The sequence below is a fragment of the Bos indicus genome, chromosome 7 (assembly GCF_029378745.1).
Source record: "Bos indicus isolate NIAB-ARS_2022 breed Sahiwal x Tharparkar chromosome 7, NIAB-ARS_B.indTharparkar_mat_pri_1.0, whole genome shotgun sequence".
NCBI lineage: Eukaryota > Metazoa > Chordata > Mammalia > Artiodactyla > Bovidae > Bos > Bos indicus.
Genome location: NC_091766.1, coordinates 108970029 through 108994672, shown reverse-complemented (window position 1 = coordinate 108994672; position 24644 = coordinate 108970029). Strand labels below are relative to the sequence as shown.

At 45.5% G+C, this 24644-nt stretch overlaps 1 long non-coding RNA gene across 1 annotated transcript in view; it reads right to left on the bottom strand.

Annotated features, from left to right (window-relative positions):
* The window catches only part of LOC139184242 (uncharacterized), an 89019-nt gene extending 69613 nt beyond the window's left edge, over positions 1-19406 (bottom strand). Inside the window, exon 1 of the long non-coding RNA XR_011567840.1 lies at positions 19282-19406. This is a non-coding gene — a long non-coding RNA (uncharacterized lncRNA). The remainder of the gene's footprint in view (positions 1-19281) is intronic.
* Between the last annotated feature and the right edge of the window lie 5238 nt (positions 19407-24644).

The following is a 24644-nucleotide window of genomic DNA, read 5'->3' as shown; positions in this document are numbered from 1 at the left end:
TAAAATCGCAGGTGCCTGGTAAGCACTGACAAGTGCAGATGCAGTGTTACACAGCAGAGCTCTAGCAACCACTGGGTTTGCAAAGCTGAAGTTTCACTGTCTTTCGGTCCTTGGCCCTCACAGTTCTGCAGCGTCTCCGTGAGTTTGACCGTTTTAGGTGACTCACACACGGGGACCACACAACGTCTGTCCTTCAGTGACCAGTGTGCTTCGCTAAGTATAGTGTCTTCCATGTCCATGCATGTTCTATAGATCTTTTACCTCCTTGTTCAGTTTTATTCATGAGTATTTTATTCTTTTTGGTGTGATTGTAAATGAGGCCGCTTTCTTCATCTCTCTGTGGACAGCTCACTGTTAGAGAAGTTCGGGGAAGCACAGAAGTAGAAATTCCCCAGCCTCGTTCCTGCCTGATCCCTTTCAACTTCTTAGGGTCTTGCCCGTCTCTACCAGTCCCCTCGCTGCAGTATTCACAGGGTCGTGTGTGATCAGCCTGGCAGCTGCCCAGACCCGACAAGCAGAGATGCAGCAGCCAAGGCTGATTCCCACCGAGAACGGACCAAGACACGGGACCTCACTCTCCTCCTGCCTTGGGTCGCCAGCGGCGACTCCCCTCTGCTGAAACACAGGCAGGAGGCAGGGAAGCCTGCCGCTATCATTGACTCAGGCCAGCTCACAGACAGGGCAGAGGGGAGAGGGTCGGACACAGTCTGAAACGGGAAACCACAGACGCCCACACAGCCCCAAAGCCCACTCACCCAACCGACCAAAGGGGAGGATTCTGAAGAATAACCTCGGGGAGGTTAGAGAACTAGGCTCAGAAATGAAAGGGGGTCACGGCCAGAGACAGACTCTAGTGACAATCTAGTGAGATGAACCCCGTCACCCAAATTCTAGAGAGGGCCCAGTGGAGAAGAAGTGGCCACCGCTCCAGGGTCCTTCCTGGGAAATCCCCGGAGAGGGGAGCCTGGCAGGTTAAGTCCACGGAGTCACAAGAGTCAGACACGACCCAGCAGCCAAACAACAACAGAAGTTTAGCTTGTGCCGAATTTAGTTAAGAGGACAGACAGGACCTCTGATTCAGTTCAGTTCAGTCGCTGTCGTGTCCGACTCTTTGCGACCCCATGGACCGCGGCACACCAGGCCTCCCTGTCCATCACCAACTCCCAGAGTTTACTCAAATTCATGTCCATTGAGTCGGTGATGCCATCCAACCATCTCATCCTCTGTCCTCCCCTTCTCCTCCCACCCCCAGTCCCTCCCAGCATCAGGGTCTTTTCAGTTGAGTCAGTTCTTCACACCAGGTGGCCAAAGTATTGGAGTTTCAGCTTCAACAGCAGTCCTTCCAATGCACACTCAGAAGTGATCTCCTTTAGGATGGACTGGTTGGATCTCCTTGCAGTCCAAGGGACTCTCAGGAGTCTTCTCCAACACCACAGTTCAAAAGCATCACTTCTTCGGTGCTCAGCTTTCTTTATAGTCCAACTCTCACATCTATACATGACTACTAGAAAAAACAGGCTTGACTAGACAGACCTTTGTTGGCAAAGTAATGTCTCTGCTTTTTAATATGCTATCTAGGTTGGTCATAGCTTTTCTTCCAAGGAGCAAGCATCTTTAATTTCATGGCTGCAGTCACCACGTGCCAAATTTAGTTAAGAGGACATACAAGACCTCTAATGGAGTGCTGTCAGCTCCTACTCAACAGGTTAGAAATGGTATCCCAATGGAAAGCAGAAAAAGTGTGCTGGGCCACCTGCAAACAGTTTGTGCCGCTTTAGACGTGGAGGGGTCCCCTGCAGGGGCAGAGCCTGGCTGCCCACCAGGGAAGGCCTGCTGTGGGCAGGGCAGCCGCTGTGGCTGCCCCAGCGTGTGGAAATGTGAGCGTCACTTGAACGCCTGGTCTAGCCAGGGCTACCTGACCACCCTCCCCACGCCGGACACCTGGGGCCCTCCAGCAAACTTGTGCGTATTTCTCGCTTGCCCCTCGGATCGCGTCCGTTGAAGAAGGCGTCACGTCATTCCCACTCAACCACACTGCTTGGGAGGCAGAGTCCACAGCAGTTCGTTTTTATATCCCCCATACCCAGCTTAATGCCTTAAGCATGCAGCTCAATAAATACCAACTGAACAGATGAATAAATGAATGAAAAAAGCCACCTCTTGAACCATCCAGAAAACACTAAGCTCGATTTAGTTGGAAAGGCAAGTACATTTATGACGACCTCCCATCCTTCACTCATGATATATATGCTATTCTTTTAAAGTGAGAACTTGCTTAGAAATAACTCAGTCCAGAAAATAAGGAAAAGAAGGCTTCAGTGTTCCGTAGCAGCGGGGACTCTGACTGGCATGGCCACTTCGTTTCTAGGCGTCTCTGGGAACTAAGTGAAAATCTTCACACACACTTCCTCCTCTCTTCGCATCTCTCTGTGATTTCTCAAAGGAGCAGAAACTCTTTGATACTTTCCTTCTGTTAGGAAAATCACTGTGAGTCTCATATGAGTCTCAAATCAGCATTTATATTTTTTAAAAATAGATTTGGCTGATTTGAAAACATGTTAGAATTAGCTACAGTTAAGATTCAACTCATGACCGACAGCATCTTCTGGTTGAATTTTAAGTGACCAGAGTTTAAAAATAGTCTTTCAATGGGGCAAAATCAGCTTTATTCCCATGCTAACTCACTTAACCACTGCAAGATCTCAAACAAAATGTTTAAAAATAAAAAGGAAAAGAGAATGCGTGGGTGACATACAAAGCAATCTCACGGAGTTTAAAACCCTGCCCTGGCTGCTTCTTACACACACACACTAGCTGTGGCCTTCGGTGCCTTGGCATTTTGTACATCTTGCCGTGTGTGACATGGTATGCACACATGTTAGCTGTGCCACTGGTATCTTAAAGGAGGGCTTACCTAACCAAAATGCTAAAAATCTAACACATATACGAGCACAAGCCTTGAACAAGCTTAAAAGGAGAACACAAGGCAATGGACCGTTTGAATCACTAATAACAGTAAAAATAAAACAGTAAGGCAGTATTTTGGCTGGTAGGCAGAGAACTTTTTAAATAATAAGAAAAAATAATTGCTAACACTGGAAAAGATTCAATAAAGTAGGAACTCTCCTCACTTCTGGAAGTAGTGCAGATTACAGTTTGACATTAGGCATCAAGTGTCTTAAAATATTAATATCCTCTGACTGATCTAATCTCGCTTTGAAGATCCAGCCTAAGAAATGATTCCAAATGCCTGTGGTACAGTTCGCGAGCAGCTATTCATTTTGCCGAGACACTCCTCAATTAAAATTATATAAAAGGCCAAGACGGTTGACATCGCCCTTCCATGCTGTTCGCCTCCCTGCTGACGCCCCCGCCTTCTCAAGTTCTCCGTGCCTCCTGTTCCTTGTTCCTTGGCTGTTCCCCTGTCTCCTAAGCTTTAGACAAGGAGAGGCATCAGGCTGGGATGAGAAGAGACTCAGCCAGCTTCTCTGAAATTACACTCGACCCTCTAATTCCACGACAGCTACTCTGTCTAACTCAAAGTCTTGCTCATTTGGGGCCTTGCCAGGCCCACACTTACCATAGAGAAAGAAAATAAATCATTGATGGGAAACAGGGGTTCTTAAAGCTTTTTCTGAGAAAGAAGGGATAAAGTAGACTGGGCGGGGGGCAGGGAGAAGCAATCAGGTACACACACACATGCCCTGAACGTAATTTCACCTGGAGCATTAGAACCATGCCCACTGGCATCTAATGCCTTGTCCACTCACGCAGACCATCATTTCCAAGGTCACTTTCACAACTGGGCATACGTGGGCTGCCTTTGGCATTCTTTGTCCCTACACAGGTTTGAGAAGATTGAAAAAGTACGATGTTTTCTGAGGCTGGCCTTTGGGTTTGAACAAAAAAGCAGAAGGGCAGTGCTTTGTAGAAGTCAAGAAAAAGAAAAACTTTATTCCTAGAGCCAGAAGCTTAGCGTTCACTATGGGGAGGCACTGGTACAAACACCGGTGGTGATGATACCGTCTGGCACGTGTCTACACAGACCCACACCTGGTCTTTGCAGGGTGCAGGTCAGTGCTAGCAGCTCAGTGCTAGAGAGAGCCCCCCAGCTCACAGGGCACCCCCTCATTCTCCCACTCATCACACGGTGAGGGACGAAGAAGCAGACCCAGGGCACAGAACCCGAGATCTAAGCCCCATCCACACACCCCTGAAGCAGCTGTGCCTTGTCTTCAGACTTAGAGAAATCCGGTAAAAGTGCACACGAAATCGTTGGCAGTGGCTTTGGGGCCCATTGGCATCAGGCTGTCAGTAGCTCTATTATTAGAGGAGAGTGGGTTTAAGTGGACACATCCCCTTGGCCCCGTGCGCTCCTCTCCCTACAGGGAGTGAAGCAAGCGGAACACTGCAGGGGCTTCCACTAAAACCCTGGAGCTCAGGCAGGAGTCGCAGCAGCCAGCATCTCTCCGTCCACAGGCTTGGACCCATCGTATCCTCACTCGCTCTGAGTGTGGAAGGAAGGGAGCTGGAATGTCCCTACGTTTATCTCGATGACCCAAAGATGCTCATGTCTCCCCTTCCCTCTGATGGTGATGACAATACATTGGCAAGTTATTAATACGGTAATCAGTATCCCAACTGGGTTTGATCGTGAAGATTTTGTTGGAGTCTCTCACATATGAAAGTAAGAAGATTATCATTCTACCTATAAATAACAGGCCAGGCTGATGACAGAAGAGAAGGAATCACTGCCTTAGCTCATGTACCAGAAAGTCAAGAGGAAGGGCAGATAGGAGCTCCTGTTTTCAATGCCATTAGTCTGTTATAAATAGCTATCTAAATGGAGACATTACTGCTATGTGGAAATCATGGGCACATTTTTTTCTGAGTTCAGAGGACCCCATACTTCAGAGTACAATCAGGGGAAACATCAATATTCACATCCAGAAAATACACTGAGAAAGACCGAATATACATCCCTTTGATATAGAGGTATAGTCCCCTGCCCTCAATAAATGTGTTAAATCTCTCCACTGGGAGGTCTGCCAGTTCCCAAATAGCCTGGACGTGTCTGATGCTCCCTGGACCACAGATTTCTCCAACTCTGTTACAGCTTTCTCACACAAGCAGAGATGTGGTATGACAAAGATTTAAAGACACATCGTTCTCGTACTGTGTCGTGATGAGTCACCGACACACAGGAGATGCATGGTGGTCAGACTGGGTCAATGGTTCAGACCATCTTTCTCTTGGTAACTGGTCTCTTACTTTATTTCTTAATAAGGATCAATAATGCCTAGTCATTTTAAAAAATATTATCAGCAAACAGTCGGACACGACTGAGCGACTGAACTGAACTGAACTGATGACTACTCTATTACTGAACCGAGTTTTACACCTAATGGTGCCCTGGAGACAGAGCCCTTTTCTGGCCAGCCCAGGCCTCTTTGCCCCTAATTCATCAGGCAGCCTTACACTTGGAGTTCAAATGCAGGGGTGAATTTCCAAGCGCCGTTGTGTTTCCCCACGCAAAGTACGCAGCGACGGTGGGATCTGCACAGCGGTCGCCCGGTCGCTGCAGGGGCCTGAGAAACCGATCAGGGAGCAGTGTTGCGTGTCGGCCCTGTGAGGTCCCTGGGGCCGGGTGCTACACGAATACAAGGTGTTCGAGTCCCGTGACCCGTGGGGGTGGATGGTGCGTTTGCAACACTGTGCCAGGCGTCTGCACAGAAGCACGGGACAGTCAGCGGCTAAGTATCTCTGGCTGCGTAAACTCCAGCGGGAGACAGTCTTACCTGTACTGCAAGATGCCTTCCATGGAAGCTGTGATTATCTCCATCTCTTATTAATTTCCTTTCACACAACTGAAATATGCAGCTCTAGCTGCCTCTCTTTATTCAACAGATCGTGATAAGCGTCAAATGACCCGAAAACTCTCTGCTGTGCTTTTTTTGAATAAATGAACATTTAGAAAGAAGAAACAATTGCAGTCAGATTCTTCTGCAGATCTGATCTCATTAGTTCAAAAGACAATTCTTGACTGTGTTCACTTTCTATGCTGGAACATTAAGAGATCTCCTTACAGACAGAATATAGAAAGCAGAGCATCTGTCTACAGAGAATCACAGTCCTCACCTACACAGCAGCTAGAGGATACGGACCTATTGAATCTGCAGTAACAGAAAGACCATATACATAGACCATATACAATAACACAAAGACTCTCTTCTATAAATGAAATTTCAGGTAACAGTGGGACACAACAGAGTTATTTTTATATATCTATTCATCTTAAAGCCTTGTGAATTTTTAAAGGACACATGCCCTGGCTCATCCATGTTTGCAGAAAGTACTAAACCAGTCTTTTGATACTCATTGACTAGCAGCCACAGAAACAGCTTCAGTCCACCACGGTCCTCATCAAACCCCTTGGTGATGGAAGAGAGGGTAAGTGAACGCTTTACCCAGCATTCCGTAACTACCGGTGTAGAGCAGCAGTGGGACCAGAATTACAACAGTCTATCAGACGGAGGGAAAGACAGGAGTGGGAGCTCCAGCAAGCTCGGTCCTGCATTCCTTTACCCTTTCTGGCTCTCACCCACGGGTGACAAGCACACTTTTAGCTACGGGTGCATATCCAGTCTGGAGACTAGAATGCAAGGGAAGTCTTACCTTAAACTAGAACTTTAGGAAAAGTTACTCAGTCAGCTGATAGCAGAGTTAAAAGTTACTCTAATTCAAAGGTCAGTGTGACCATGTGAACCCAGAGACTCATTCAACATCAACAGCAGGATAGTCCAGCTGGCAAGAAGAGGTAGAAATGTGGGCATTAACACGGACAGAGGACTTCCAGGGACGCATTTTGGAAGCATGCCAGGAGGTTTAGTGACGGCAGGTTTTTTTCCTTTGGGACTCTGTGGTCACCCCCATATAAACGTGTCCTTCCAAAAGTCCCTTAATTTAAAATGTTAGTTCCCACAAGACAGCAAAGCTTTGAGTTGAAATCTAATTACCTGCACCTTCCTTTAAACGAATGGATTTCATAATAAATGACTGCAATAGCAGATGCAACATGACAGAAAAGCCACATTTCCCAGAATGTCGTCCTGACGAAAAGTTCAATGCTCCTTCTTTAATCAGAAAGCTGACCCATCAGATAAATGTGTTAGCTTTCAACATGACCCTGCATTGATTAAATTTTGCCCAAACTCACAGAATTAAATGGAAAGAAAAGGAAGAATAGATTGGCTTTACTTTGTTTTCAGCTGAAGTGATTCATTTGTCGGACTGCTTTGAATAAAAATTTACATGGTATAAATAAATTTATCTGAAATATAGAGGTTTATTTGTAATCAAAATGGATTTTAGCTCTTGGGTTGCCAGTGGCTTACACTCATTAGATCAGTAATTTCTATTTGCTGTGCAGTTTATCAGAGAATGCTTGCTAAAAAAGATAACAACGGTGAAATAGAACTGTTTGAGTATTTAATCACAGACAGTTTCAAGCATTAAAAATACGCCTTACATTTACATGCACATTAGATTCTAAAAATCTTGTATATACCCAGGGAGAAGAAGATATATATTTCTAACCATTAAAATAGAAGCGTAGAAACAGCCCTCAGTGTTAAAGATGAAGTAACTGAGCCATATAAAGATGAAATGACTCTTTTGCAATCATATCACAAATTAATAATCCAAACAGGACTAGGATCTAGTCTTCCAAGTGCTGTGTTGAGTCATGCAGTCGTGTCCGACTCTTTGTGACCCCGTGGGCCATAGCCTGCCAGGCTCCTCTGTCCATGGGATTCTCCAGGCAAGAACACTGGAGTGGGTTGCCATGCCCTCCTCCTTCTAGATACGAGACTAGGTCAACGGGTTTATCCACACACTATATATTCAATAAACATTCTTTGAATGAATGAATGACATGCAATGCTTTTCAAATAAATCTTTGCCCTGCCATTAGGGATTTAAATTTCAGTCTCCTAAATAAAAGAGCAGAAATTATTGTCTATACTAAAGATTAGATAGATAGTGAAAAGAGGGGTTCAGGGAAAGAGAAAGAGAGTGAAAGAGAAAGAGAACAAGTAAATGATTTCCCAATCCCTAAACTGGGAGTATAGATTATGTTTCCCATTTAGGAAACATTTTTTCTATCTCTTTTGAGTATTTCTAGGTGTTCAGAGATAAACACTCTACTACTCTCAGTTCAGTCACTCAGTCGTGTCCGACTCTGTGATCCCATGGACTGCAGCACGCCAGGCCTCCCTGTCCATCACCAACTCCTGGAGTTTGTTCAAACTCATGTCCATCGAGTAGTGATGCCATTCAACCATCTATCCTCTGCAGTCCCCTTCTCCTCCTGCCCTCAATCTTTCCCAACATCAGGGCCTTTTCAAATGAGTCAGCTCTTTGCATCAGGTGGCCAAAGTATTGGAGGTTCAGCTTCAACATCAGTCCTTCCAATGAATATTCAGGACTGATTTCCTTTAGGATGGACTGGATGGATCTCCTTGCAGTCAAGGGACTCTCAAGAGTCTTCTCCAACACCACAGTTCAAAAGTATCAATTCTTCGGCGCTCAGCTTTCTTTATGGCTCTACTCTCACATCCATACATGACTACTGGGAAAACCGCAGCCTTGACTAGACGGACCTTTGTTGGCAAAGTAATGTTTCTGCTTTTTAATATGTTGTCTAGGTTGGTCTTAGCTTTTCTTCCAAGGAGCAAGCAGCTTTTAATTTTATGGCTGCAGTCACCATCTACAGCAATTTTGGAGCCTGAGAAAAATACAATCTCACTGTTTCCATTGTTTCCCCATCTATTTGCTATGAAGTGATGGGACCTGATGCCATGATCTTAGTTTTCTGAATGCTGAGTTGTAAGCCAGCTTTTTCACTCTCCTCTTTCACTTTCATCGAGAGGCTCTTTAGTTCTTCTTTGCTTTCTGCCATAAGAGTGGTGTCATCTGTGTATGTGAGGTTATTGAAATCTCTCTCAGCAATCTTGATTCCAGCTTGTGCTGCACCTGGCCCAGCATTTCTCTGCACCTGGCCCAGCATTTCTCATGCTGTACTCTGCATGAAAGTTAAACAAGCAGGGTGACAATATGCAGCCTTAACGGACTCCTTTCCTGATTTGGAACAAGTCTGTTGTTCTATGTCCAGTTCTAACTGTTGCTTCTTGACCTGCATACAGATTTCTCAGGAGGTAGGTCAGGTGGTCTGGTATTCCCATCTCTTTCAGAATTTTCCACAGTTTATTGTGATTCACACAGTCAAAGTCTTTGGCATAGTCAATAGAGCAGAAATAGATGTTTTTCTGGAAGTCTCTTGCTTTTTCAATAATCCAATGGATATTGACAATTTGATCTGACAGAGATCAGAGACCTTTTCTAAAGCCATCTTCAACATCTGTAAGTTCTTAGTCCACATATTGCTGAAGCCTGGCTTGGAGAATTTTGAGCATTACTTTACTAGCGTGTGAGATGAGTACAATTGTGTGGTAGTTTGAGCATTCTTTGGCATTGCCTTTCTTTGGGATTGGAATGAAAACTGACCTTTTCCAGTCTTGTGGCCACTGCTGAGTTTTCCAAATTTGCTCACATATTGAGTGCTGGTATTCTAGACTGGCATAATAAGTGAATAGCATTTAGCCAAATGTCCATGTAAAATATTTCCAGTTATCCAACCCTGTTTTCCTGTTGACATGAATCTAAAAGGAGACAACTGCTTGTGGATATCCTTGCTTCCTTGTGTGAACTGCAGAGGCCGTTCTTTCCCCGGCCCCTGTAGGGCGATATTACACAGGAGCACACCAGGTGTGGACAGTGCCCAGGCCTTCTCACGTTCAGATCGCCTTACGGTGGAAGAAGAAGAATCGAGAATGCCAGCCCAGGGCTTTTTCCCTTCTCTACTCTTCCCTCCCTGCTTCCCATCCTTCCTTCCTCCTTTCTTTCCTTCTCTTATTTTTAAGCAGCAGATCACATTTTTAAAGCACACTGAAATTATAACTATTAATCCTGAAACCCACTACCTACTGAATCCGTGGCATTCCACATCATTAGAGGAAGCCAGACACCACTGGGTTACAAAGAAGTCAATTCTTATACTTAGGGTTTTGAAATTCATAGCAGAGTCATTAGCTTAAATGACAATTTTTCTATTTTAAGAGAAAAGACTTTGAAAGAAAAAAAGCATTTACTGAAATGGCAGTTTTGATAAAAATAAGAGCATTAATTTTATACTATATACAGTAAGGTTAGAAAAACAATGCCAGATTACGTAGATATCATTTTCTGCTCTCAAAAGGAGATAAATTTCAACCAGCTGGGAGGAGGCGTGGCTAGTCCAGCGGACAACAGTAGAGTGAGTTGCTGGTGGGAGTCTTTGCCCAAAAAAAGTCTAGGGAGGTTTAGGGGCGTGGCCTCAGGGCCAGAGAGAATTGTACCCCCTTCTCAGACCCCCCTTAGGAGAGGCAAAAAGCCTTACAGAAAGGCCTCCCCACCCCCACAGTGGGGCCACAACTGTGAACAGAACTGCCGGCAGGGCAGGTGTAGGTAGAGAGCGTGTCAGAGTCCCAGCCTGAGGCTCCATAGCCCAGAGGGGTTAGGAAGCAAGTGCAAAATTTCCAGTGAACCTCAAAAGGGAACACAAGTGGCTGAGAAAGTGAACCGAAGTGTGAGTTCAGTTACGACTAGAGCACGCCTCTGCGGACGCTGCAAGGCCTCAGGGTTACGGCAGGTCAGGGAGGGCAGCAGTTAAACAGTAATGACTAGAGTTCACGCGGAAACCAGCACACGGATGCACACAGCAACCTTACAGCTGCCAGCTTGGAAGCAATCAAGATATCCTCCAGGATATCCTCCAAGATATCCTCCAAGATACCCTCCAAGATACCCTCCAGGAGATGACTAGATAGATACAGATGCGCCCACCTCTTTGCGACCCTATGAACCGTAGCCCGCCAGGCTTCTCTGTCCATGGGATTCTCCAGGCCAGAATACTGCAGTGGGTTGCCGTGCCCTCCTCCAGGGGATCTTCCTGACCCAGGACCAAACCCGTATCTCTTACGCCTCCTGCAATGGCAGGCGGGTTCTTCACCATTCAGTACTAAAAAGAACTGAGCTATCAGGCCATGAAAAGACATGGAGAAGGCTTGTAAATGCATGTTACTTAGTGAAAGCAGCCGATCTGAGAAGGTCACACACTGTGTGACATTCTGGAAAAGGAGACCTCCAGTGACAATGTGAAGATGAGCAGCTACAGGTCACAGGGAAGGAGGAATGAGCAGGTGGGACACGGGGCCTGGTGCGGAAACAGTCTGCATGGCACCATGATTGTAGATCCACGTCACGATGTGCTTGCCCAAACCCGCATATGCACCAAGAGCAAACCCTAAGGTAAACTACAGACTTTGGGTGACGAAGCTGTGTCAGTGAGGGCTCATCAGGTTTAAGAAATGCCTGACTCTGGTGGAGGACGTTTGTAAGAGCAGCGGCTATGCATGCAGGAGGCAGGCAGTGTAAGGAACTCTCTGTGCCCCCCTCTCAACTTAACTGTGAACGTCTCTAAACAAACTAAATCTTAAACACTGCCATCTGCAGCAACGTGGATGGATCTAGAGAATGTTACGCTCAGTGAAATAAGTCAGATAGAGAAAGACAAATACTATCTGATATCACTCATATGTGGAATCTAAAAAGTGGGGGCAGACAAGAGTGTAGGATCAGCAAGGGTAATGAACTAGACATCCACTTCCAATTCCAGGATGCTTTTCAAGCCCAGAGGTGGATTCAGAGTGGAAGAGAAGGACAGAAAAGAGCAGAACCTTGAAATACCTTAGTGAAAACTCTGAATCAACTGAGAACCAGTGTGGGCGAAAGAAGATACAATCTAAGCTCAATTATAGGAAATAAGAAAATCAAAGTTTGCACATTTCCTTATCGCCTGTCAAACTTATATCTGCTACATCCAGTAAAAATGGTATTATTGGGCACCAGTAAAAACAGTTCTTTGGTGTTACTGGGTTAGAGGTTCAGGCTCCCACATGGCAAGGCTCTCAGCCTGGGTGCTGTCGGCCTTGTAGGCACGTGATTCTCGGTCATGGGTGCTGCCTCCTATACAGTAGAACGTTCAGCAGCACCTAGGTCTCTACCCAGCAGACAGATGCCAGTAGTAAACACATTCCTCAGACAAAACCAAAACGTCCTCTGGGAATGAGGGGAGGAAACTGCCCCTTGTTGAGAGCCACTCTTCCAGAATACCGCCCCCCGCTACCCCGAGGAAGAAACTGCAGACCTCCCGGGAGCAGCTTATGAACCACAGGTGTAGCCAGTTCCTCATTCACAAATGAGAAGTTGGAGCCAAGGAAAGTAAGTTGACTTTTATTCCGCCTCAGTATAAACTAAAGAGAGAGCTGGTATTGTAAACTCAGATTTCCCTACACCAAGTTCTGTGCTTTGCCTTCCGAGAATCTGAAATGTCTTTAGAAAGCTAGCAGAGAGCCTGACACAGAACAGTCACGTCTGTTTCCACACTGAATGAGCCCTCAGGCCCACTCTTTGTCCCTGGACATTTCAGGGCCGGTGAAGAGCGAAGACCCGAACCTCCCAGCACGTGACACTTGCAGAGGTCACCCTGCACCTTTCAGCACTGATTCAGTCCTCACCTCTCACCTGTGAATCAACAGTCAACGCAGAACAGTGTCACCGGCCGATTTCTAACTCCGGGCTGAGAGCCATGCAGTATTTCAGGGCTGTGGAGATGGTAAATGCAGGATGGCACTTTCTATTTCCCAGGGCTCGTGGGTGAGCGAGCTGTTGAAGCAGCCGCGGTTTCCCTTGTGTGAGGCCCACTCTCCTTTGTGCAGTATGAAGCCCCCCTAATACTTGTTATCTGAACAGCGCACCTTGAGCTGTGCTCACATGTGCCCACAGCCTGTGACTGCCAGCGTGCTGTCGAAGCTCCCCAACAAAACTGCAGGTAGCGCTGCAACGGATAATAGTCCTTTTCTGCTTCTTTTATGTTTTCTATTCTGTCTGCCTAGCACAGTACTGGGCACGAAAGAGCACATGCTTGGATTTGAAAACTGCTAGCCACGGTTCTACAGAAACGCCTTTCATTTGTTCAGAAGCTGGGTGCCCTCCAGTCTGTCGTCTGTCTGCCGCAGACAGGCCAAAAGCTGCGGTTCTGTCTCCTATCCTCATCTATTAATGTGTCTCTGCACGCCACACTATCTGACATCAGAAGCTGGTGGCAACTCTCCAATCTGGGTTTCTAATAGAGATAAATGTTGAGCAGAGGTGGCGAGCTGGCCGATGGCCCGCTGAAGGCAGCCCCGGGCTAAGCACTCAGGCCAATCATTAAAGGCGACTCGGCCAGGCACCGGCTGTGCTCGACACATCCAGGCAACTTGGCCCCAAGCCCGTCTTATCAGTCAGCGTCTCTGTGCCTCTGTCTCCTCATGCGCAGGATGCAAATCGGAGTTTCTGCTAATGAGGTCATATGGATACTAACACACACAAAGTTCCCAAAGACACCTAGCACACATCAGCTTCTCCATACAGATCAGCCATCATCATCATCATGAAAGTTACTGGGAGGACTCTTACCATGAAACAGTGGCCTGTCCGCCTTTCCAATGACCATAGAATCCTTGAAACCATTCAGCAACCAAATAACCAAACATATGAGCTTGACGTATAAATTAAAATGCTAAACTCTTATACATGAAGAGAGTCACAGATGTATTTATCACTCAAAATATTTAAAAATTATATTTTAGCATTAAATGATATGAAAAGACTTTGTTTTTTCTAAATGTCTTTGTTAACCTCAACTCTGCAAGGTCTGGGGAGACACATTTCCATTACAAAATACTTGAAACTAACTCCAGGCCTCCACCACCCCTGACACCCTGGAGCTCTTCTGAGAGGCAGAAAACAGGATGATTTTCTTACGGGTTTGCAGAATGAGATCATGTCTACCTACAGACAAGACTATTGCCATTAAAAACTTATTGAAATATGTGTATCCCCCAGCCTTTCTTTTCTCCTGCTAAAGAAAGTTTTGTGGCTTCTCCCTCTCCTCTGCCCTCCAAGCAGAGGAATAGGATAGCTTCTACAGAATTCCAGCAGTGGTTAAAAGGCAGAACTGGCAAAAATTTCAAAAAAAAAAGATTTTGCATCAAAAATACATATGTCCAGTTTTCTTTAAAGTATTGAATGGCAGCGTAACAAAGAGGGGGAAATGGTTTAGAAGAATTAAAAACTAGCGGCTGGTGTGTGCCGGCCACTGGGGTACGATTCAGCTGGAAGATGAGATTAATGATGACCAGTTTGGGGGGAAACAGCAGCCATTGGTGCAGAGGCCGCTAGAATGAGGACCGTTAGGAAGGATTTCTAATGCGCTTCTGTGCATATTACCACACAGCTCCCTATCCTTCCTTCCCAGACGATGTTTCCTGAGAAGAGCAAATTTCTCATTTTTTTAAATCAACACCTACGAAATACCTAGGCCACGTAAAAACCTTGCATGATGGTTATACCGCATATCACACAGGGATGAGGGAGCAAGTCACAAATGAATGGTACAAATATCTAGAAGGACAGGTGTAATCAAATTTCAAAGATGGTGGCATTGTGGCTGGTTGTCAAACTGTTGGGAACGAATGAATCTTTTGGAAATGGTGGCTTGGTTGCTACCCTGAAGTTGCTGACAAAGCACAGCAGGAACGCTTGGAACCACGAACGGACTGACAGCTCCCACCCAAACCCCGGAGGGGAGTGACCCGAAGTCCCCGTGCCCTGCGGTTCGGTTCACGCTTTCACAGGAGGCGGCGGCAGCAGTGAGTTTATCAGCAGACAGAGCCCAGCAGCTCCGTGGGCTGGGGCCCAGCTGCTCGCTCCCTTCTCGGAAGTGCAATACAAATTAATTTGCCAGAACATCCCAGAGTCATCTTTGTACTAAATGATGCATGATTAAACAAACACACACTGGCTAGGCTTGCCCTGGCCACATCCGCGATCGTGGTTTGCTGAACGCTGATGAGCCCACCACTATTTTGGGTGGCAACAGCTCAGTAGGCGCCAGGAGGACCCTGGAAACGCACCACGCTGCCGCTTCTGGAAGGCAGAGCTTCGGATTTCTCTGTTGCCATTTTCAAGCCAGATATTTCAAGGCAGTTGAGAGGCTTGGGAGAGCATTTTCAAGCCAGATATTTCAAGGCAGTTGAGAGGCTTGGGAGAGCATTTTCAAGCCAGACATTTCAAGGCAGTTGAGAGGCTTGGGAGAGCAGCTCTCCCAACAACCCCATCAGTCCTGAGTCCCACAGTGTGCCACGGTCTCAAGTGGTTTTTTAAAAAATAATAGTACCATAAAGTAGCAACTAAATATCAGCCAATAGAAACAATTCTGAAGAGAGAGCCTGAGACCATGTAAGAGATTAGTCACAGTTTATAAAACATTGATGACTTTTGGTTACTGTGCTTTATTCCTGCAAATGGGAGAAATTCATGCATAACCTATATAGTCGGGTGTCTTCAGAGTAAATGAAAGCAGCTGAATAATGCAGTTCCTTTCGACTTTGAGATGCCTTACATCTTACATAACCACCAGGCAAAGCATTTTGCTGCTTGGAGCGATTAAGTTGTAAAAAGAACGTTGTCCAGGCCCTGTGCGTCCTCAAAAATTCTCACGACAGGGACTCGCTGTCTCTTCTGGCCTCCCGAAAAGCTAAACCCTGGACGGGAACAGACAGCGCTCGAGCAGCTCCTCCTGCTGCAGCATCGCAGGCTCCGTCTCTGGGAAGGCGGAGACGCCCGTGTGTTCTCGCCTACACCCTTGCCTGCTTTCTGAAAGGCCAGAGCTGGCTTTGGCTTGGGAGGCCGTGTAAGTCTCCACTGTAATTAAAAAGTACAATGTCAAAAATTAGCTCTGCCTCCAGCAAGACAGAAGCTGTGCTCGTCAAAGGTCTTTGCCTCCTTCCTCACAGATCATCAAATCCAATCTTTTTTAAAAATGCAAATAAGAAAAACCCCTCCCAGGCAGAACAAGAACTATGTTGAAACTAAGTCAATGAAACAATTTGCTCTTCCAGGTAGCAGCAGAGGTAATTTCCACTCTGATTGTCTCTATGTACACCCCAGTTCAGACCGGATTATTCACCTTCCGGGAGGAAGCTCCGCATCCAACTTTTTGATTAAAGCCTGTTTTGTTGGTTGGGGGCAAAAGCTTTCAATTATCCTCATGGCCTTATTGTGTCTGAAAAAAAAAGAAGGTGCCCCTAAGCCCTGGGACAGGAAGACTATAAGGGTGTATTAATTCATAGGGATGACATGGAATTCCTTATAAATCACCTAAACCTGTGAGTCAGGAAGTACATTGGAAGTCAAAATGGAAGCTTTGCAGAAGCTTTTGGCTTCTAAAAGCCAAAAATGCAAGGCTTCATGCAAAGTTATTCACAGAGTGCAGAGCATGTTTCTTGCCAATTAGACAGCTCTATATTTACAGACTCTTATAATCAATTCAACTTACCATTTATAAAAGAAGAAACTGAGGCCCCCACGAATTAATTTCCCAAGATTAAATTACCCGGTTTACCCAAACGTGCCTGCTTAGTCCCAACTGCCGCCATGCCTTCACTCACCACGAGGCGGCAGCAGAGAGCCCCCCTCGCTGCGGAGAGCACGGGCCACGCGACGCGTGGAGCCTCGGGACGGGGCGGCCCAGTGCTTTAATAGGCTATCGCCTGTGTGTTTATGCGGCATGATGCCGAACAACCAACTGTCTGCATGCTTAAAACCTGGCCGCTGTCTGTCTCTGCACACCGTCAGGGTGGATGGAACACACTGCACTCTCCCTGTATTAAACGGGGCTCCCCTTGTCCTTCTGGGATTCTGCCTTCCCAATAGCCCAAAAGAGACTGTGTCTCCCAAAAGTGGAAAATCACTGCCTTCTTCTTCATTAATAATGAGATTAATTACCAACATCTTGGGCTGAAACTAGGAAAACGTGGTTGGATGTTTTAGGATTTCTTGAGGAAGGAGGAAAGTGCTGACTTACAGTATCATTAGCTCTAGGTGACTCTTACTCTAAACACAGGTACAAGTAAAACGCATACAATGTGTGCGTGGCTGTGACAGAGATGTGTGATGGAGAGCCAGCGAGACAAACTCAGACGAGTCCTGTCAGAGTGGACCCTGAGCAGCAAAGGAATAGCAGCTGGGGAAGCGAAAAAGATGCTGGTGGCCACAAGCGATGAGAAGCAAGCTCCGGCTCCTGATGACCCCAGTGGTGCCGTGGTGCATGCCTACCTACCGGCACCAGAGATTTGGAAAAACAAACCCAAAGATCAGGAAGGCGAGTCTTTGTTTGGTGGGGGTAGATTAAAAAGAGGCCTCACTTTTTCAGCCATTATACATCACAGGTATGTGGCGTCTGGTCCCATCACTTCATGGCAAATAAATGGGGAAACAGTGGAAACAGTAAAAGACCCTTTTTTGCGGGGGCTCCAAAATCACTGCAGATGGTGACTGCAGCCATGAAATTAAAAGATGCTTACTCCTTGGAAGAAAAGTTATGACCAACCTAGACAGCATATTAAAAAGCAGAGACATTACTTTGCCAACAAAGGTCTATCTAGTCAAAGCTACTGTTTTTCCAGTAGTCGTGTATGGATGTGAGATTTGGACTATAAAGAAAGCTGAGCACAGAAGAATTCATGCTTTTGAATTGCGGTGTTGGAGAAGACTCTTGAGAGTCCCATGGATTGCAAGGAGATCCAACCAGTCCATCCTAAAGGAGATCAGTCCTGAATATTCATTGGAAGGACTGATGCTAAAGCTGAAACTCCAGTCCTTTGGCTACCTGATGAGAAGAGCTGACTCATTTGAAAAGATCCTGATTCTGGGAAAGATTGAAGGCAGGAGGAGAAGGGGATGACAGAGGATGAGATGGTTGGATGGCATCACCAACTCAATGGACATGAGTCTGGGTAAACTCCGGGAGTTGGTGATGGACAGGGAGGCCTAATGTGCTGCAGTCCATGGGGTCACAAAGAGTCAGACACGACTGAGTGACTGAATTGAACTGATGTAGCAGAAGTTCTAGAATTTGGCAGAATATCGGAAGGAAGCTTTGCCATATTAATTATTATTACTTTACATTCATTAAACTTAAGTCCGTGTTAAAAGCGCTTTTCAGATATTCCTAAGAGGGCTTGCAGAGATGAGAGGGAAATGCTGAGACATTGATATCAGTGTGATTAATTATCTGGGGAATCTTCAGAGGCAGCCACTGACCCTGATATGACGCTCATCTCTCTCTACATACAGCCAGGGTGCTTCTGTCTCTACAACTCTTCATCAAGATGTAGGTGTACAGAGCACCTACATGTCCGGGGACTTCCAAACTGCTGAGACTAAAATGCTGAAACATTATCAAGTTACAGTGTGATTCTGACCACCCTCAGCTGTTTGGCCCGTCCTTGAGGCCAAAGTCCAGACAAGGTGTAGGTCCAGGAGCACCCACCCTTTCTAGCCCTTTCTGCTTTCACAGTGAGTTTTCAGACTTGGCCCATTTCGATCAAATGAAGTCTCACTGCGGCTCCCCCAGCCCCCGAACGCAAGGAATGCTAGTATTCAGGTGCAGTAAAACATGCCATGAAATCAGAAGGCAAAAGAAATGCAATTGACATTTGAACAACAAGGACAGTTAGGAACACCGACCCCAAGTGCAGCTGAAAACCTGCCTGTAACTTTTGATTCCCCCAAACTTAACTACTAACAGCCTTACTGATAACACAGTCAATTAACACATACATTTTAAGTTATATGTATTCTTAGACTAAACTAGATAAAAAATGTTCAGAAAACCATAAGAGAAAAGATATTTACAGGACTGAAGTGTGTTCTTTGATAACATAAGTTTATATTGTCAGCTCACAAGATGATTATCTATCAGTTCCTACGTCAATATTGTCTTATATGATACAAAATACTCTCAATGTTACTCACACTAGACATCAAAACTGAAAAGATAATGTGAACCAGAAACTCATATGCATTCGCAGGTTAAATGATTCGTGTGTTGATAACAAAGAAGCAGCAACATAATTGCTTTATAGTTGCCTGGTATAATCAATATGATTGCTTCACATTCGCCAAGCTTATACACTAATGAACAAATGGTTATAAAATTGTATGTCATACAATGTTACAGTCATGTCCATAATACATTATTAAAAACAGTGTTGCTTTTCAAAATAAACCACTTACCTGTGACAAGCTGATAGGCAGATTCTCCCATGATGAGAAAGGCATACTGTACAGTAACGTATTTCTCTGAAAGTAAAGTTAGAAAACAGTAAGAAAATGAACATATTTTCAATTTTCCATTAAATATTACTCACTTAACGCCAATGTAAAAATAGACTATCCCCTTTAATACAAATCACCCACATGATGTTCTACATGCATATTTTTGTATATACTGATTGAAAAAAATCTACATGGACCCACACAGTTCAAATCTGTGTTGTTCAAGGGCCAACTGTACTATGGATACATACGTGCAGGGTATGAGATAAATATTGTCTCCCAGTCTGAGTGAGCACTCACAAACCAATGAGACAGAAGAAGCTGTGGGGCAGTCTTTCTGAGGTGAACATGTTTCCACCTTTGGAATTCTTAGTTGTCTGTGTATAGGGCACATAAAAATTTTAAATACAAGGTTTAACCCTCCCTGTTGAAAATAAAGGATGAGATTACGTCTTCTCTTTTTCTTATTCACTTTGACAATGTAATTTTAAGCGGTTTCCCCTCCCTTTTCAATGGATATAAAACCTTCTGAAAACTAGATAGACTTTGTGTCACCTTAATAACCCAGAAACATCTTTGTCAAGAACCTGGGAGTCAGGCCTTTGAAATGCAGACCTTAGGAGAGCTCCCTGGGTCCAATCTCCACGGGAGGGCAGGAACAGGACTTCGGTGGGCACTTTCTTCCAAGTTGTCCTAAAGGTATGAGGAGTTTGCTCTTCTGAATAAAGCTAGTGAACTAACATAGACGGTTACCCCAATTACCAGGTAAAGTTAGGGTGAAGTGTGTGCGTGTGACCAATGCTGCTGCCAGTCCTCTTATTTGAGGACTGGCTGTTGCTTTTCTTGAGGAATCTGTAACGAGCATAATTCAGTAACAGGATATGGCAAAGTGGACAGTTTAATTGCCACTGTAAATCTGGAAAGGAGGTAAGATGTACAGCAATAAAATAATAGCAACAATAACAAGTCCTCACACACGGGACAAACGTGCTAACAATTTGCAGTAGATTTTACAGCCCTCATTCGATTTTAGAAATGATTGTAGGCAGTGAGGACAGGTGTGATCATCCCACCCCAGACACAGAAACCAAAGCTCTTAGGACTGACAGCTTGCGCACCATCAGGCATGGAATCAGAAAGCAACAGACACCACGACCCCGATCTTGTGATCGCATCCGGTCCCTGCATTTGCTCACGTGGCCTCCTACCCAGGAGTGAAGCGCCAAGCGATGCCTGCAGGGCCTCTGTCCCATGCCCGCCCCGCCCTCCGCACCGCCCCCAGGGCGCCTCCGCTCCGCCCACCCGCCCCGTCGCGGCGCGGCCCCTGATGAAGGCTCAGGAGCAGGAGCGGACAGCATCTTCTGCTCCTGCTGTCTGCTTTTCCGAGTGAACAAAGAAGGCGGGAGCTCATAACAGGGATTCTTAAAGGGCCCGAGAGTAGGCTCCAAAGAGAGCGGGAAAGAGTAGCTTCCGGTGCCTTTCCAAGGAGGTGAGGGGTGAGTTGGGAAAGCAGAATATGATACGTGTTTGCATTCATTCAGGAAACCTGCCCTGAGCACCTCGTGTGTGCCAGGCGTCGACTCTGCCATGATGAATAGGATGTGGATACAACAGAGTGATATAGAGAAGTGAATGAATAATTAAAAGAATTCCCTTTTATAAGTGCTTCAATAGCAACATCAACTATTAATAATCATCCAGTTAGAAATAGCACGTTCATCCAAAAATAAATGAATGGAAAATTTCACCAAATTGTACGATCAAATAACAAATGGGTCTAATGTAAATACTTATAAAAAAGTTTAAAAAAAAGTAAATAAAGCAAGGGTTTACTTTGAACTTAGCAGAGGGGACTGAAAAGTATTGAGAGTTAAATTCTTTGAAGCTGAGCTTATGGTACCAAGTCCGTACCATAGGGCAGACCCTGCGCTGGACTGTGAACATAAAAATTGGATAAAACAAAAGGAAGCAGACATATAAACTCACCATTGTAGAAGGAGTGAAACGTGCTATAACAGAGGCAACTGAAGAGCGCTGTAGGAGCAGAGAAAGTGGAAAAGGTGGACGTGGTAGTTGGCATGTCCTGCTCTGCGATCCCCTGGACTGCAGCCCAACAGGCTCCTCTGTCCATGGGCTCTCCAGGCCAGAATACTGGAGTGGGTTGCTGTTCCCTTCTCCAGGGGATCTTCAGGAGGAAAATTTAAATAAAACAGAGAGGGTTCCCGGGATATATGATTCTTAAACTGAGTAATGGGTGAAAAGGAGTTTCCTAGTTGTTAGAGATTGAATGTTTTGTGTCTCTTCAGTGTATGCTGAAGCCCTAATCCCCAAGGTGACGGCATCAGGAGGTGAGGCTTTGGGGCAGTAATTACGTTTAATGAAGGCGTGAGGGTGGAGCACGTATAATGGGGTTGCTGCTGCTGCCGCTAAGTCGCTTCAGTCGTGTCCGACTCTGTGCGACCCCATAGATGGCAGCCCACCAGGCTCCCCCGTCCCTGGGATTCTCCAGGCAAGAACACTGGAGTGGGTTGCCATTTCCTTCTCCAAAGCAGGAAAGTTAAAAGTGAAGTCGCTCAGTCGCTCAGTCGTGTCCAACCCTCAGCGACCCCATGGACTGCAGCCTACCAGGCTCCTCCATCCATGGGATTTTCCAGGCAAGAGTACTGGAGTGAGGTGCCATTGCTTTATAAGAACAGGAGACAGAGACCAAACTTTGTTCTCTTTTTCAGTTCAGTCTCTCAGTCGTGTCCAACTCTTTGCTACCCCATGGACTGCAGCACACCAGGCCTCCCTGTCTATCACCAACTCCCAGAGTTTACTCAAACTCATGTCCATGGAGTCGATGATGCCATCCAACCATCTCATCCTCTGTTGTCCCCTTCTCCTCCTGCCTTCAATCTTTCCCAGCATCAGGGTCTTTTCTAATGAATCGGTTCTTTGCATCAGGTGGCCAAAGTATTGGAGCTTCAGCTTCATCATCAGTTCTTCCAGTGAACATTCAGGACTGATCTCCTTGCAGTCCAAGGGACTCTCAAGAGTCTTCTCCAACCACAGTTCAAAAGCATCAATTCTTCTGTGCTCAGCTTTCTTTATACTCTAACTCTCACATCCATATATGACTAGTGGAAAAACAATAGGTTTGACTATAAGGACTTCTGTCGGCAAAATAATGTCTCTGCTTTTTAATACATTGTCTAGGTTGATCATAGCTTTTCTTCCAAGGAGCTAGTGTCTTTTAATTTCATGGCTGCAGTCAATGTCCACAGTGATTTTGGAGCCCAAGAAAATAAATTCTGCCACTGTTTTCATCGCTTCTCCATCTGTTTGCCATGAAGTGACGGGACCAGATGCTATGATCTTTGTTTTTTGAGTGTTGAGTTTTAAGCCAGATTTCTCACTCTCCTCTTTCACTCTCATCAAGAGGCTCTTTAGTTCCTCTTCAGTTTCTGCCATTAATGTCGTATCGTCTGCATATCTGAGGTTATTCATATTTCTCCCTCCAATCTTGATTCCAGCTTGTGCTTCATCCAGTCCAACATTTCTCATGATGTACTTACTCTGCGTGTAAGTTAACTAAGCAGGGTGACAATATACAGCCTTACCATACTCCTTTCCCTATTTGGAACCCGTCTGTTGGTCCATGTCCAGTTCTAACTGTTGCTTCTTGACCTGGATACCGATTTTGCAGGAAGCAGGTTAGGTGGTCTGGTATTCCCATCTCTTGAAGAATTTTCCAGTTTGTGGTGATCCACACAGTCAAAGGCTTTAGCATAGTCAGAGAAGTCAAAGTAGATTTTTTCCTGGAACTCTCTTGCTTTCTTTAAGTGCACACATAGAAGAGGTCATGTGAGCATCCAGGGAGATGGCTGCTCTGTGCAAGCTGGGAAGAAAGTTCTCACCAAGAACGGAATCTGTCTCCACCTTGATCTTGGACTTTCCAGATTTTAGAACTGTGAGAAATAGATTTCTGTGGTTGAAGCCACTCAATCTGTGGTATTTTGATAGGACAGCCCCAGCTGATTAAGAAATCAGGTGAAAATAAAGAAAAGAAAACCATATAGAAAGAAAAAAAATAAGAAGTGAAGAAATCACAGATGCTCAAGATAGTGTGCCAGGCTTGAGAACTAAAAGAAGGTCGCCACGATTAAGGGGTGGGCTTGTGCAAGGCTTAGTGCAAGAAGATGGAGCTTCAGGAGCTTCAGGAACAGGAAACTCAGGAAAGCCTGAGGTGCTCAAGCGGGCCCTTCATACCGACAACTGTGGAGGGATTTTCCACAAAATAGGGTTTCTTCAGAATTGCAATGTAGCCTACTCTAAGGAGGCCACAGGATGGAGGTGAGGCAGAAGTTAAGTGGGAAATAGAGTGGACACATGTTCTTCTTCTTTCCTGATTTTATAATCCTGGTCAAGCTACATGGCTCAGGGGAGCAGATGGGGCCTCCCCCAGCCCTAGAGATGGACAGTAGCTTCATTTGGGGTCAGCTGGAATACTGCTTCATCAACATCTAGGAAAGGGCTCAATATATAAGAAATGCCTTAAATTGTTGTTGAATATTATTATTAGAAAATAAACTGTGGAAGTGATCTGAGGAGTTTCTGCAATTGTTGAGGATGAGGGGTTGTAGTTTATGGTATGCAAATAAGCAGCACTGTAATGGGAAATGATAAGGAGGCAAGTGTCATCATTCAGTCTTCAAATTAGCATTTATTACATACTCTACATGCCAAGTGCAAGAGGAGATACTGGAATAGGGTTGATAGAAATAGAAGCATGACTAAAACACAGTTCCTGGCCTTAAATACCGTACTTTTAACAAGGGGAACCTTTCTTATTCAAAATCAAAAAATTTAAAGACATCAAATGGTACAAATAAAGGAATATGGTTATCCAGAGGGAAAAAAATAGTTGTTGTTGCAGGGATCAGGAAAGCTGTGAAGAAGGGATAGTTTTTGAGCTGAGCCTGGGATGGATGAAATGTGAATGGAGACGGGGGAAAAATCAACTGAGTCAAGAAGGATGAGAGTGAGGGTCATTAACTTGAATCCCAAGATGGCAGAAGAGAAAGAATTGCACAAGACATTGAAATTACTTAGAAAAAGGAAACCAGCAGAGGCAGTGGGAGACCACAGGGTCACCACTGGAAGCGTTCAAATGGCAAGAATCGGAATCAGCCAAGGGCGCGGAAGGAGCTCTGGAAAGCAAGGAGCCTGGTACCCGGAGGGAGGGAGGGAAGCGGAGTTTCTACTTAAGGAGGAAAAGGAGGGGGAGGCACCGGATGAAGGACAGCCTCTCCACAGAACAAGCCAAGGCGCACGGGCCA